This window comes from Pseudophryne corroboree, chromosome 10 (genome assembly GCF_028390025.1).
Source record: "Pseudophryne corroboree isolate aPseCor3 chromosome 10, aPseCor3.hap2, whole genome shotgun sequence".
Taxonomy (NCBI): Eukaryota; Metazoa; Chordata; class Amphibia; order Anura; family Myobatrachidae; genus Pseudophryne; species Pseudophryne corroboree.
In genome coordinates, this window is record NC_086453.1 from 238215379 (window position 1) to 238228509 (window position 13131).

The 13131-nt window shown below is 47.1% G+C and overlaps 1 long non-coding RNA gene across 1 annotated transcript; it reads left to right on the plus strand.

The window, feature by feature from the left end:
• Positions 1–225: 225 nt before the first annotated feature.
• Positions 226–2950, plus strand: LOC134965460 (uncharacterized). The gene is made up of 6 exons (XR_010188376.1): positions 226–289; positions 963–1004; positions 1308–1388; positions 1971–2033; positions 2782–2805; positions 2921–2950. It is a non-coding gene; the product is annotated as an uncharacterized LOC134965460 (long non-coding RNA).
• Positions 2951–13131: the final 10181 nt, after the last annotated feature.

Below are 13131 nucleotides of genomic sequence, written 5' to 3' on the forward strand. Positions count from 1 at the left end.
CCTGGATACTGTACAGTACATGTTTCCAATTGACAGCTTCACTTACAGTACTGTTATTTTTTTTCCCACAGTACCAACACCACCACCACCACCACCACCTGCTGCTGCATCCGAGAGCTCCGGAAGTGGTAATAATTACTTTTTGTTACAGTCACACTAGTTTCCTACAGTATTACTGTAATTTTTGTATTTTACAATACTTGTCATCTTTTACACACAGACCGCCTCGTAATTGATACAGAGGAGGAGCTCATTCCCATTGATTCGGGGGAAGAGGAGCCAGATTATAGTAAGTACAGTAGGATTTTCTCAAGCCCATTCTTAAAAGTATTGACCAAGTCCACTTTTATTACTTTTCAGGCAGGGAATTCCAAACATGCACTGTACAGTATTTCCCTCACTGTGAAGACCCCTTTTCGCCTCTGTGCGAAATCGCCTCTACTTCAACAAGAGTTACTGTGCACGTGTCCTCTGTGTCCATCTTATCAAAAACCGTTCCTGTGTATTGTCCCCTTACTGTACTGTATACAGTATATTTGTAAAGGTTAATCATGTCCCCTCTTAATCTCCTCTTTTCCAATGTAAACATGCCTAGCCTGCCTTTCCTTGTATTCCATCTTCTCAATCCACTTCATCACTTTGGTCGCCCGCCTCTAAACCTTTTGTAGTTCCACGATATCCATTTTGTATTATGGTGCCCAAAATTGTGCATCCGACCCACCCTCCACTAGCCTAACCCTCCAATCATACTCTGAATCCACACTCTGCATTCTGAATGTCGGGATCCAGACAGCAGGTCTTTTAAATACAGTACTGTATGTCCCCTACCGCTGGACAGTCATTCTGCTCCTACTGTATTATGAATATATCTCTGCCTCCTGTAGCACTGTACTACTGTGCAATTTTGTAGTAACTGTACTCTACTGTATTTTGTTTATAATATTTTTTTATTTTCAACTCAGTAATTATTGACAGTGAGGATGAAAAACCCTCTCCCCAACTTGGTAAGTAAACTGCAGTATTGTACTGTACTGTACATTGTGTTAAACCAATGGGTTGGGTTTGCGTGACCAGCAGTCAGGATTCTAGCGGTCAGGTGACCGACAGTGGCATCCTGATTGCAGCAATCCCAACAGGGTGAGGTACGGTATCCTAACCCTCCTCCACTACCCCCTGATTCTGGCCTCGACATTCTCGTCTCTGTGTGCGAAATTTACTCTCCTCCTCCAATTCCTGACTGAATTTTTGCTTTACTGTATTCAACACAGAATACAAAAGTATATTTCATGGATTTTTTGCTTTCACAGGCCCTACACTGTCACAGGCGGTGGCGGAGGAGGAGGAGGAGGACCAGGACTCTCTGTCCCTCACCACACTGCACCCATTAAGTAAGTCCAGTCCGGTACATCGTGCCTCTGTAGAGCCAGTTTGAGCAAGGAGAGATTGATTGCTTCTTTTTTTGGTGGGGGCCCAAACCAACCAGTCATTTCAGCCACAGTCGTGTGGCAGACCCTGTTTATATAACATAAGGGTGGTTGGGAGGGCCCAATCACAATTCCATCTTGCACCTCTTTTTTTATTTATTTTTTTATTTATTTATCTTTGCATCATGTGATGTTTGGGGAAAATTGTTATAAGGTTTGATGTAAAAAAAAGGTTAAAAAAAAGAGGCAGATTAGATGGGCAAAGTGGTTCTTACAGTATTTGTCATCAAATTCTATGTTTCTGTATGCAGACCCTCCAACATGACCCGCCGCACTGCTCTGTTTCTAGACTTCCCTCTTAATTTATGATTTCCATCACCTGTGTTGAACTAGTTATATGATAAGAAAGCTGTTTCTTCACAGGTGATGGCAATAATAAATTAAGAGGGAAGTCCAGAACCAGAGCATTTTGTACCATGTTGGAGGGTATGTGTATTTCCTGGAATTAACCTTTTTTTTTTTTCACATTAATGTTTTTTTTCACAGGCCCTACACTGGAACAGGCCACGGAGGAGGAGGAGGATGATGATGATGCTGCTGCATTTAGTGGTAAGAATTATTACTGACATTGATCTGATGCCATCAGAGTAGCACTTTTCATCAGATTTTTCTGGCAAATGCGTAGAAATCGGATGAAAATTGTTTTTGTTTGAACTGGTGATATTGCCCATACAGTAGCAACCGATCACATCCCACATTAACATTTACAGTATCTAGTTACACTTACAGACGATAATACAGTACAGTAGGTAATATTTGATTGGTTGCTACTGTATGGACAACATCCTGTTCTAAAAAAAACACCCATCTTACTCAATTTCTCTCTCTCTCTCTCTCTCACCCCTTGTCACTGTCTCTCCATTCATCTCTCTAGATACTGTCAGTGATGAATTTCCCATTAGGCACGAGAGGCACGTACTGTACCTAGTGGCGGCATCTGTTTGGGGGCCTCAGTTGGATGCTTACAGTATGCTAATACTGTCATCCCAAAAATTACCACTACAGTAACTGCTAAATATTTTAAGTGTACTGTACAATATGCACATACAGTACTGTACAGTATACATAATTCAAAAGAAAAAAGAGTTGCTACTGTACCTTATTCTAGTCATAATCACCGGCATACGGGTCACTCACAAATTTTCTGATGGTCTCGGTGGGGTCCCTTGGAATCACCATGCCTGTCACAAGCATACCTTTTTTTACCCACCTGACACTGGGCCTGGAAACTAGTGTACTATTACTATACTTTTTACTGTATACTGTATCTTATAATATTCTTCTCTTTTACCCACAGACGACGAGCCAGAATACATTTTTGGTAAATATACTGTACAGTAGCAATAGTTGGTACTGTAATTACAGTATTTTTTTTTCTCCAACATTATTTTAAGTCAAACTGATATGACTAACTGTACTGTATTATCTTTTTACAGTCCGTCGCCAACCAGTGGAGGAGACACCTGGTAATAAAATAGAAATACATAATGCACTGTACTGTATTCTAACTTACTGTAACATGTATAACACTGAGCTGATCATCTTCACACCCTCTGACATAACCTTACAGTACAAACTGTACTTTCTCTCCTTTTTCACCCTCTTCACTCCACAAATGCATGCTGCGTTTCCTGACTACTGATATAATAGTGTGTAGAGCGTAGCGAGGCACCGTGCCCACCGCGTGGCGAGCGAAGCAAGCATGCAAGGGGCTGCTTTCCGCTCGCCGCCCCTGTCGGGATTGTGTGGTCGGGATTCCGGCGTCTGTATTTTGACTGCCGGGATCCCGTCCAGCGGGATTACGTACTGATCTCCAGTCTGAGCCTGCCCTAGGCATAGGCATACTTGCCAAATGCCCAGGGGCACAAGCAGCTTCTGCTGATTAATATGATATGCAGCATGCCTACAGTATATTCTGTGCATACAAAATGCATTACTAATGTGCAGCATTATGTGTATACAGTACTTTGTTGTGTAACATATACTGTAGCAAGGGCACTACTGTGTGGTCTAATGTGAACAAAGAGCAATATGATGTGATGCAATGTGAATAAGTGGGAATACTTTGAGGAGTAATGTGGTACTATCATATGATGTAACGAGAAAAAGAGACACTATTGCATGATATGTTGTGAATAAAGTTGCAGTACTGTGTGGCGTCATTTCAGATTGGGGAATTACTGTGTGGCCTTGCCCCTTCCCAGCAAGAACATGCACCGTTTTGGGATGCACACCGAATGTGCACACTGTTGCTATTTTAAACATACAGTACAGTAAGTTGGAGGAGCACCAAAATGACGACTGCTATGGTTGAGGGGTGATGGTGCTGGGAAAGGGGTACAGGCTCAGAGGCGGAAATAGCATCTGTGCAAGGGGGCAGCATCCAAAAACTTGACTAGGGAATCATATTATTTATGGCTGGCTCTGAGTACAGTCCACTATTATGGATAGTACTCCCTACAACACCACCTACAGTACTGTAACCCTCTTTTTTCTGAAGCGGTCATGAAATGTCATGACTGCTAATACATACAGTAAATGTCTACAGTATTTGTACTGTGGTGTTTAATTCCTTTGACAATTTGTTTATGACCTATTGAAGCTAAACTCTTGTACAGTACTTTATATTTTGAATACCAGCAATACAGTATAATACTGTACCTACAGTATACAGTAATAATTGTTTACTATTTGAATGTGACTAAATGTTTTTTTTTCTCCAATATAGTGCCAATTATTTATGGGGGCCCCAGACAGGGGCAAGATAGGTGGGCTGGCCCAGAAGCGGGCAGGCAGCAGCCCACTTATACAAGAGGTAAACTAAAGCAATGTTTAAATTACCTCGACAGCATACAGTAGTGTTTGATTTACTGTACTGACAATACAGTACTGTACATTGTAAATAACAATATTGTCTAATATAGAGTAAAGTACAGTACTGTATTGCCATTACTACACTGTAAAGTATTCAGTATTTGTTTTGTAATACTGTCCTTTTTTTCCCACAGAACAGTTGCAGCGTGCCATCCAGCTCCAGCGGGTGGTGGTCCACCTCCTAGTGGACCACTATTTTAATATTTTATTAAGTTTTATTTAATTTTATTTAATAAAAATTTTTGTTCTTGTACTCCATTGTATAGTATCTTTTTCTACTGTATAAGATAGGCATACTGTACACCATACAATTATCTGGCAGATAATCTGCAAGATCTGGCTGTTTGTAATGAAATTCTCTCCTAATTTAGCTGTGGTGTACAGTACCTCCTGAGTGTGCTGGGGTGCTTTCTGGCCAGTTTGGGGTGATTTGGAGCAAGTTTGGTCGGCCATCTTGCCGACATGTGCTGTCGACTGTTTGGCAAACATGTGTTTTCACTCCAGCATGTGTGTGTCAGGCATTTTGTGTGTGTCAGGCATTTTGTGTGTGTCAGGCATTTTGTGTGTGTCAGCCATTTTATGTGTGTCAGCCATTGCTGTGTGGTTCCACAATTGTTAGCGTGTCAAAGTGCTGACCACTGACACCACTATTTCACTTTGTACCGCATGCCTTTTGTGGAACCACACAGCCCAGCATGACTTATTGCTGGGCTGTGTGGTTCCACAAATTTTCTTGGAAAACAAATGAACATGAGTGTCTTTACTTTAATACTTTTTTTTTTTTTTTTCCCCACAGATATCTACTGTATATACACAAGAAAAGAATGTAACGAAGAACAAACTACTTTTTTGTTTTAATTAACTTTCAAACTTTATTTAAAAAAAAAAACACCTTTTTTTTCTTCAATAAACTTTTAAAAATAGAAGTTTCCTGTGGTTTTTATTAAAATATGAAATGCAAGATGCCTAACCAAGTTGTTTTACATACAGTATACCACTCTTAATTGAATTCCCATCATACAGTAGTACTAATTTATACAGTACAGGAAGTTGGGAATACAAACATTGGAAACCACGTCATGTTTATTTTAAGAAACACTTTATTTACGGACAAAGTCATTTGGAACATGTAACATCACACATACTGTACTGTATTGTAATAAAGCCAACATCACACATACTGTACGGTACTTTAATCAAAAGGTAACAGCACAAATACAGTAACAATATCAACTTTAACATTTTTATAATTTATTTTTTTGTGGTGGTGGTGCGGGGTAATGGTTTTTGTACTTTATTTTTAGGTTTTGCTTTTTGGAATTATTTTTCGTTTTTGTCTTTTGCTTTTTAACACTGTCGCATACGGACACCAGAATAGAGAACTGACAACAGCAGCCCCTGGATGGAAACGCAGCCCAAGGCCCCAGATGGACACAGCACAATGGACTCGGCTGCTACTGGATAGATACAGCAGCGCCGAAAAAATCAACAGGAATAAAAGGGGCAACTTGTAACAGGCCCTTACATTACCAGGAATGTGGTGAGCCAAGTTCATGCACTCCCCTTTGAGTAACCGAGCTGCTCCAAGTGGATTCAGCACAGTGCATGCAGCCCCAGAAAATGTACAGGTAATACAGGTACATTGACACAATTTTTTAACTTCAGCTGTGTGAAGCTGATGTGCAGAAGCTAGGAGTTAGGTAATGATCTGGTTTCATCATAGTCGAGCTTCCAAGTCATTTTCCTCTTCGTTCTCAGCACAGAGTTTATGGTATCCCTTATCTTCCTCTTTTCTGGATCACCAATCCTCACGCGGCGTTCACACCTAGCCATGATGTCATGTACCAGATTTTTGGGCAGCGGAAGTTTGCCCTTGGAACCATCAAAGTTCACACGATTGGCCCACGTCAAGTATTTGTCGTACCGTACATGGTGCTGGAACAGAGAATATGCATATTTCTGAATATGTCCATTTGAAGCTCTGTACAGATGGTCGTCCAGGGAAGTTGAGATGACAGCCAGGGCAATATTGTTCAGAGAGCCTCCGAATGTATTGCGAAGTGGCCTGTGAGCAGGTGTGCTGGTCATCATTGGTGTTCCTGGCAACAGCACACTTGAATCCAGGCCTCTGCGGTCGTCCAGCCCTCTGCGGTCCTCCAGGCCTCCTCTGCGGTCCTCCAGGCCTCCTCTGCGGTCCTCCAGGTCTCTTCTGCGGTCCTCCAGGTCTCTTCTGCGGTCCTCCAGGCCTCCTCTGCGTTCGCCCAAGTCGCTGACTTCGTCCAGTCCGCTGCTGTGGTCCAGGCCTCTGCGGTCCTCCAGGCCTCCTCTGCGGTCCTCCAGGCCTCCTCTGCGGTCCTCCAGGCCTCCTCTGCGGTCCTCCAGGCCTCCTCTGCGGTCCTCCAGGCCTCCTCTGCGGTCCTCCAGGCCTCCTCTGCGGTCCTCCAGGCCTCCTCTGCGTTCGCCCAGGCCTCCTCTGCGTTCGCCCAAGTCGCTGACTTCGTCCAGTCCGCTGCTGTGGTCCAGGCCTCTGCGGTCCTCCAGGCCTCCTCTGCGGTCCTCCAGGCCTCCTCTGCGGTCCTCCAGGCCTCCTCTGCGGTCCTCCAGGCCTCCTCTGCGGTCCTCCAGGCCTCCTCTGCGGTCCTCCAGGCCTCCTCTGCGTTCGCCCAGGCCTCCTCTGCGTTCGCCCAAGTCGCTGACTTCGTCCAGTCCGCTGCTGTGGTCCAGGCCTCTGCGGTCCTCCAGGCCTCCTCTGCGGTCCTCCAGGCCTCCTCTGCGGTCCTCCAGGCCTCCTCTGCGGTCCTCCAGGCCTCCTCTGCGGTCCTCCAGGCATCCTCTGCGGTCCTCCAGGCCTCCTCTGCGGTCCTCCAGGCCTCCTCTGCGGTCCTCCAGGCCTCCTCTGCGGTCCTCCAGGCCTCCTCTGCGGTCCTCCAGGTCTCTTCTGCGGTCCTCCAGGCCTCCTCTGCGTTCGCCCAAGTCGCTGACTTCGTCCAGTCCGCTGCTGTGGTCCAGGCCTCTGCGGTCCTCCAGGCCTCCTCTGCGGTCCTCCAGGCCTCCTCTGCGGTCCTCCAGGCCTCCTCTGCGGTCCTCCAGGCCTCCTCTGCGGTCCTCCAGGCCTCCTCTGCGGTCCTCCAGGCCTCCTCTGCGGTCCTCCATGTTTCCTCTGCGGTCCTCCAGGTCTCTTCTGCGGTCCTCCAGGCCTCCTCTGCGTTCGCCCAAGTCGCTGACTTCGTCCAGGCCTCTGCGGTCCTCCAGGTCTCTTCTGCGGTCCTCCAGGCCTCCTCTGCGGTCCTCCATGCCGCTGACTTCGTCCAGTCCGCTGCGGTCGTCCAGGCCTCCTCTGCGGTCCTCCATGCCGCTGACTTCGTCCAGTCCGCTGCGGTCGTCCAGGTCTCTTCTGCGGTCCTCCAGGCCTCCTCTGCGGTCGTCCAGCCCTCTGCGGTCCTCCAGGCCTCCTCTGCGGTCCTCCAGGCCTCCTCTGCGGTCCTCCAGGTCTCTTCTGCGGTCCTCCTGGTCTCTTCTGCGGTCCTCCAGGTCTCTTCTGCGGTCCTCCAGGCCTCCTCTGCGGTCGTCCAAGTCGCTGACTTCGTCCAGTCCGCTGCTGTGGTCCAGGCCTCTGCGGTCCTCCAGGCCTCCTCTGCGGTCCTCCAGGCCTCCTCTGCGGTCCTCCATGCCGCTGACGTCGTCCAGGCCTCCTCTGCGGTCGTCCAGCCCTCTGCGGTCCTCCAGACCTCCTCTGCGGTCCTCCAGGCCTCCTCTGCGGTCCTCCAGGTCTCTTCTGCGGTCCTCCTGGTCTCTTCTGCGGTCCTCCAGGTCTCTTCTGCGGTCCTCCAGGCCTCCTCTGCGGTCGTCCAAGTCGCTGACTTCGTCCAGTCCGCTGCTGTGGTCCAGGCCTCTGCGGTCCTCCAGGCCTCCTCTGCGGTCCTCCAGGCCTCCTCTGCGGTCCTCCAGGCCTCCTCTGCGGTCCTCCAGGCCTCCTTTGCGGTCCTCCAGGCCTCCTCTGCGGTCCTCCATGCCGCTGACGTCGTCCAGGCCTCCTCTGCGGTCGTCCAGGCCTCCTCTGCGGTCCTCCAGGCCTCGGTCGTCCAGGCCGCTGACTTGAACCGCTTGGTGGTGTGTTGCAATGATGGTGCGGCAAACTCCAACTTGCCATTCTTCCCTCGTTTGTTCAATGACTTTCTTCATGGCTTCTACCATCTGTTCCTTTATGCCTTCTTTAAGGCCAGCCACATCGGTCTGCAGCTGATTGACCTGTCCACCAACTTCTGACTCCATATTGGTCACCTTACTGAGTAGCTCCTTTAGTAAAACAGGACAGGTACACTGGCAGTCCTGCACTTTGGTGTTCACATCTGTGAAATGCAACCTTCTTCGTGGTGAATGTGTCATGTCTTCTTGTCCAGGGGTGGCTACATGGTCCAAAAAAGAAGCTTCCTGATGCAGCGTGTTTGTCACGTCCTCTAGCACCGGTATTTCCAGATTCATTGGCTGAACACTGTGATCTGCAGGAGATGGAACAATTACATCATTTGCCACACCACATATCATCTCCAACGTATTATTCTTTGCCTTGGCATTTTTTCGTGGTTTCACCACATTTTCTTTCTGAGCCGCCTTGGCAGTTTTCTTCTTCTTTTGTGGGACTAATGCAGCAAGTTTCTGTGCCACTGATGGGTGGGTTTTGGCACTCCCGTAAAATCTGGTAGTCTGCATTCTTTGTCTTTTGTCTAAAAATATAAAAACCACAATAAGAAAACATGTAAAGCACAGCATGCTAAAAATAGCAAACAACTGTACATTTTCAAATAAAGTGCACAACAGTAAAGTGCAAATACAGTACTGTACAGTATTTGCCTTTTTTCCCTGTGCCTCCCAACAAGAACCTCTGCAGGAGGGACAGAATGCTCTGTTACGGACTTCAGTTTAAATATACAGTATGATTACCATCACCTGTGCGAACAACTATACTGTACAGTAGTTACTGTATTTGATAAGATAGGTGTTTCACCACAAGTGATAGCAATCATTCAGTACTACTGCACATACCTGTAGTACACCGGGATAAGCAAGGTCTATGTACATTACGTTATACCGAGCTGGATCGCTTAGCAACCTGACAAAATGGCCACCGACCGTGAACTCCCAGCACGTGGCAGCGCTTGGATATGGAGTGAGATACAGTATGGTACAGTCCAGGGGCAATGCTGAAGGAGCGTCACAATCCCCTAGCTCAATTACTAGAGCCATCTTAACAGCAGTGTGGGCCCCTGGACACAGCAATGCACTGGGGCCCCTACCCACTCACCAGCGGAAGGGGTGGGGGGAGCTATCAGCGGCAGCTTTGATGCTCCGCGGGGGATAGGGGGGGTTCTATCTTTCGCTCAGTATGTACAGTAGGACCTGGAGAAATAATTTCTGCTAATTATTCCTTTACTGCACAGATGGGGCAGGAAGGAGAACACTAAACTGTAGAAGGGGGCATTGTGCTGAATGAAGGGGCCCTGGTACATGACTTCCAGGGTGGTAGGGGGTGTTTAATACACAGGGGAGGAGTGGATAATGGAGTGGGCTTAATATTAGTGTTATGGACTGCAATTAGTTTCCTGTATGAAACAGATACAGTACAGTAAATAACCCTCCTTGGAAGTGCATGGGCCCTGTGAGACTTACAGTAGTGTACAGCATAAGGGTCGACTGACATGATGTACAAGCATTACATACAGTACATGTCAGTACTGTATGTAAATTCTTCAATTATTGCCTAACAACAATGCTGCTTACTGTATATTAAATACTGTAGGCCTAGAAATGTGCATCTCAATATAGTAGTTAAAAACACAGGGGCCTATGTGGATAAGCGAGTTCTATGCACACTAAAAATGGCCACCGACCGTGAACTCCCAGCACGTGGCAGCGCTCGGATATGTAGTGAGAGATGGTATACATTTTAAAATACAGTACACCGGGATAAGTTGTACAGGCCATGGAGCAATGCACAGGGACATTCATCATTTACGTACAGTATATAAATAATTGTAAACCGTAAATGAAAGAATTACCGGTCAAATACTGTATGACGAAACTGTGTCAATGAGCTGGAACAGTATGGCCTGTCAAGAAGTTTTCGAAGGCAGAAACGGAGAGCAAATTAACAGGAGATTTCTGAAAGGTCGGAGAAGATCCACACAGCAAGTCTGCCTACGAGGAAACAGATTTGCAAAGTGGGTAGCGTAAAGCCTAACAACAATGCTGCTTACTGTATATTAAATACTGTAGGCCTAGAAATGTGCATCTCAATATAGTAGTTAAAAACACAGGGGCCTATGTGGATAAGCGAGTTCTATGCACACTAAAAATGGCCACCGACCGTGAACCCCCAGCACGTGGCAGCGCTCGGATATGTAGTGAGATACAGTATGGCATACATTTCACAGTTCAGGGGGCAATGCTGAAGGAGCGTCACAATCCCCTAGCTCAATTACATTGGGATAAGCGAGGTCTATGCACATTACGGTATACCGAGCTGGATCGCTTAGCAACCTGACAACATGGCCGCCGACCGTGAACTCCCAGCACGTGGCAGCGCTCGGATATGTAGTGAGATACAATATGGCATACATTTCACAGTTCAGGGGGCAATGCTGAAGGAGCGTCACAATCCCCTAGCTCAATTACTGTACATTGGGATAAGCGAGGTCTATGCACATTACGGTATACCGAGCTGGATCGCTTAGCAACCTGACAAAATGGCCGCCGACCGTGAACTCCCAGCACGTGGCAGCGCTCGGATATGTAGTGAGATACAGTATGGCATACATTTCACACTCCAGGGGGCAATGCTGAAGGAGCGTCACAATCCCCTAGCTCAATTACATTGGGATAAGCGAGGTCTATGCACATTACGGTATACCGAGCTGGATCGCTTAGCAACCTGACAACATGGCCGCCGACCGTGAACTCCCAGCACGTGGCAGCGCTCGGATATGTAGTGAGATACAGTATGGCATACATTTCACACTCCAGGGGGCAATGCTGAAGGAGCGTCACAATCCCCTAGCTCAATTACTGTACATTGGGATAAGCGAGGTCTATGCACATTACGGTATACCGAGCTGGATCGCTTAGCAACCTGACAAAATGGCCGCCGACCGTGAACTCCCAGCACGTGGCAGCGCTCAAATATGGAGTGAGAGATGGTATACATTTTAAAATACACCGGGATAAGTTGTACAGGCCATGGAGCAATGTACAGGGACATTCATCATTTACGTATATAAATAATTGTAAACCGTAAATGAAAGAATTACCGGTCAAATACTGTATGACGAAACTGTGTCAATGAGCTGGAACAGTATGGCCTGTCAAGAAGTTTTCGAAGGCAGAAACGGAGAGCAAATTATCAGGAGATTTCTGAAAGGTCGGAGAAGATCCACACAGCAAGTCTGCCTACGAGGAAACAGATTTGCAAAGTGGGTAGCGTAAAGCCTAACAACAATGCTGCTTACTGTATATTAAATACTGTAGGCCTAGAAATGTGCATCTCAATATAGTAGTTAAAAACACAGGGGCCTACAGTATGTGGATAAGCGAGTTCTATGCACACTAAAAATGGCCACCGACCGTGAACCCCCAGCACGTGGCAGCGCTCGGATATGTAGTGAGATACAGTATGGCATACATTTCACAGTTCAGGGGGCAATGCTGAAGGAGCGTCACAATCCCCTAGCTCAATTACATTGGGATAAGCGAGGTCTATGCACATTACGGTATACCGAGCTGGATCGCTTAGCAACCTGACAACATGGCCGCCGACCGTGAACTCCCAGCACGTGGCAGCGCTCGGATATGTAGTGAGATACAATATGGCATACATTTCACAGTTCAGGGGGCAATGCTGAAGGAGCGTCACAATCCCCTAGCTCAATTACATTGGGATAAGCGAGGTCTATGCACATTACGGTATACCGAGCTGGATCGCTTAGCAACCTGACAACATGGCCGCCGACCGTGAACTCCCAGCACGTGGCAGCGCTCGGATATGTAGTGAGATACAATATGGCATACATTTCACAGTTCAGGGGGCAATGCTGAAGGAGCGTCACAATCCCCTAGCTCAATTACATTGGGATAAGCGAGGTCTATGCACATTACGGTATACCGAGCTGGATCGCTTAGCAACCTGACAACATGGCCGCCGACCGTGAACTCCCAGCACGTGGCAGCGCTCGGATATGTAGTGAGATACAGTATGGCATACATTTCACACTCCAGGGGGCAATGCTGAAGGAGCGTCACAATCCCCTAGCTCAATTACTGTACATTGGGATAAGCGAGGTCTATGCACATTACGGTATACCGAGCTGGATCGCTTAGCAACCTGACAAAATGGCCGCCGACCGTGAACTCCCAGCACGTGGCAGCGCTCGGATATGTAGTGAGATACAGTATGGCATACATTTCACACTCCAGGGGGCAATGCTGAAGGAGCGTCACAATCCCGTAGCTCAATTACTGTACATTGGGATAAGCGAGGTCTATGCACATTACGGTATACCGAGCTGGATCGCTTAGCAACCTGACAAAATGGCCGCCGACCGTGAACTCCCAGCACGTGGCAGCGCTCAAATATGGAGTGAGAGATGGTATACATTTTAAAATACACCGGGATAAGTTGTACAGGCCATGGAGCAATGTACAGGGACATTCATCATTTACGTATATAAATAATTGTAAACCGTAAATGAAAGAATTACCGGTCAAATACTGTATGACGAAA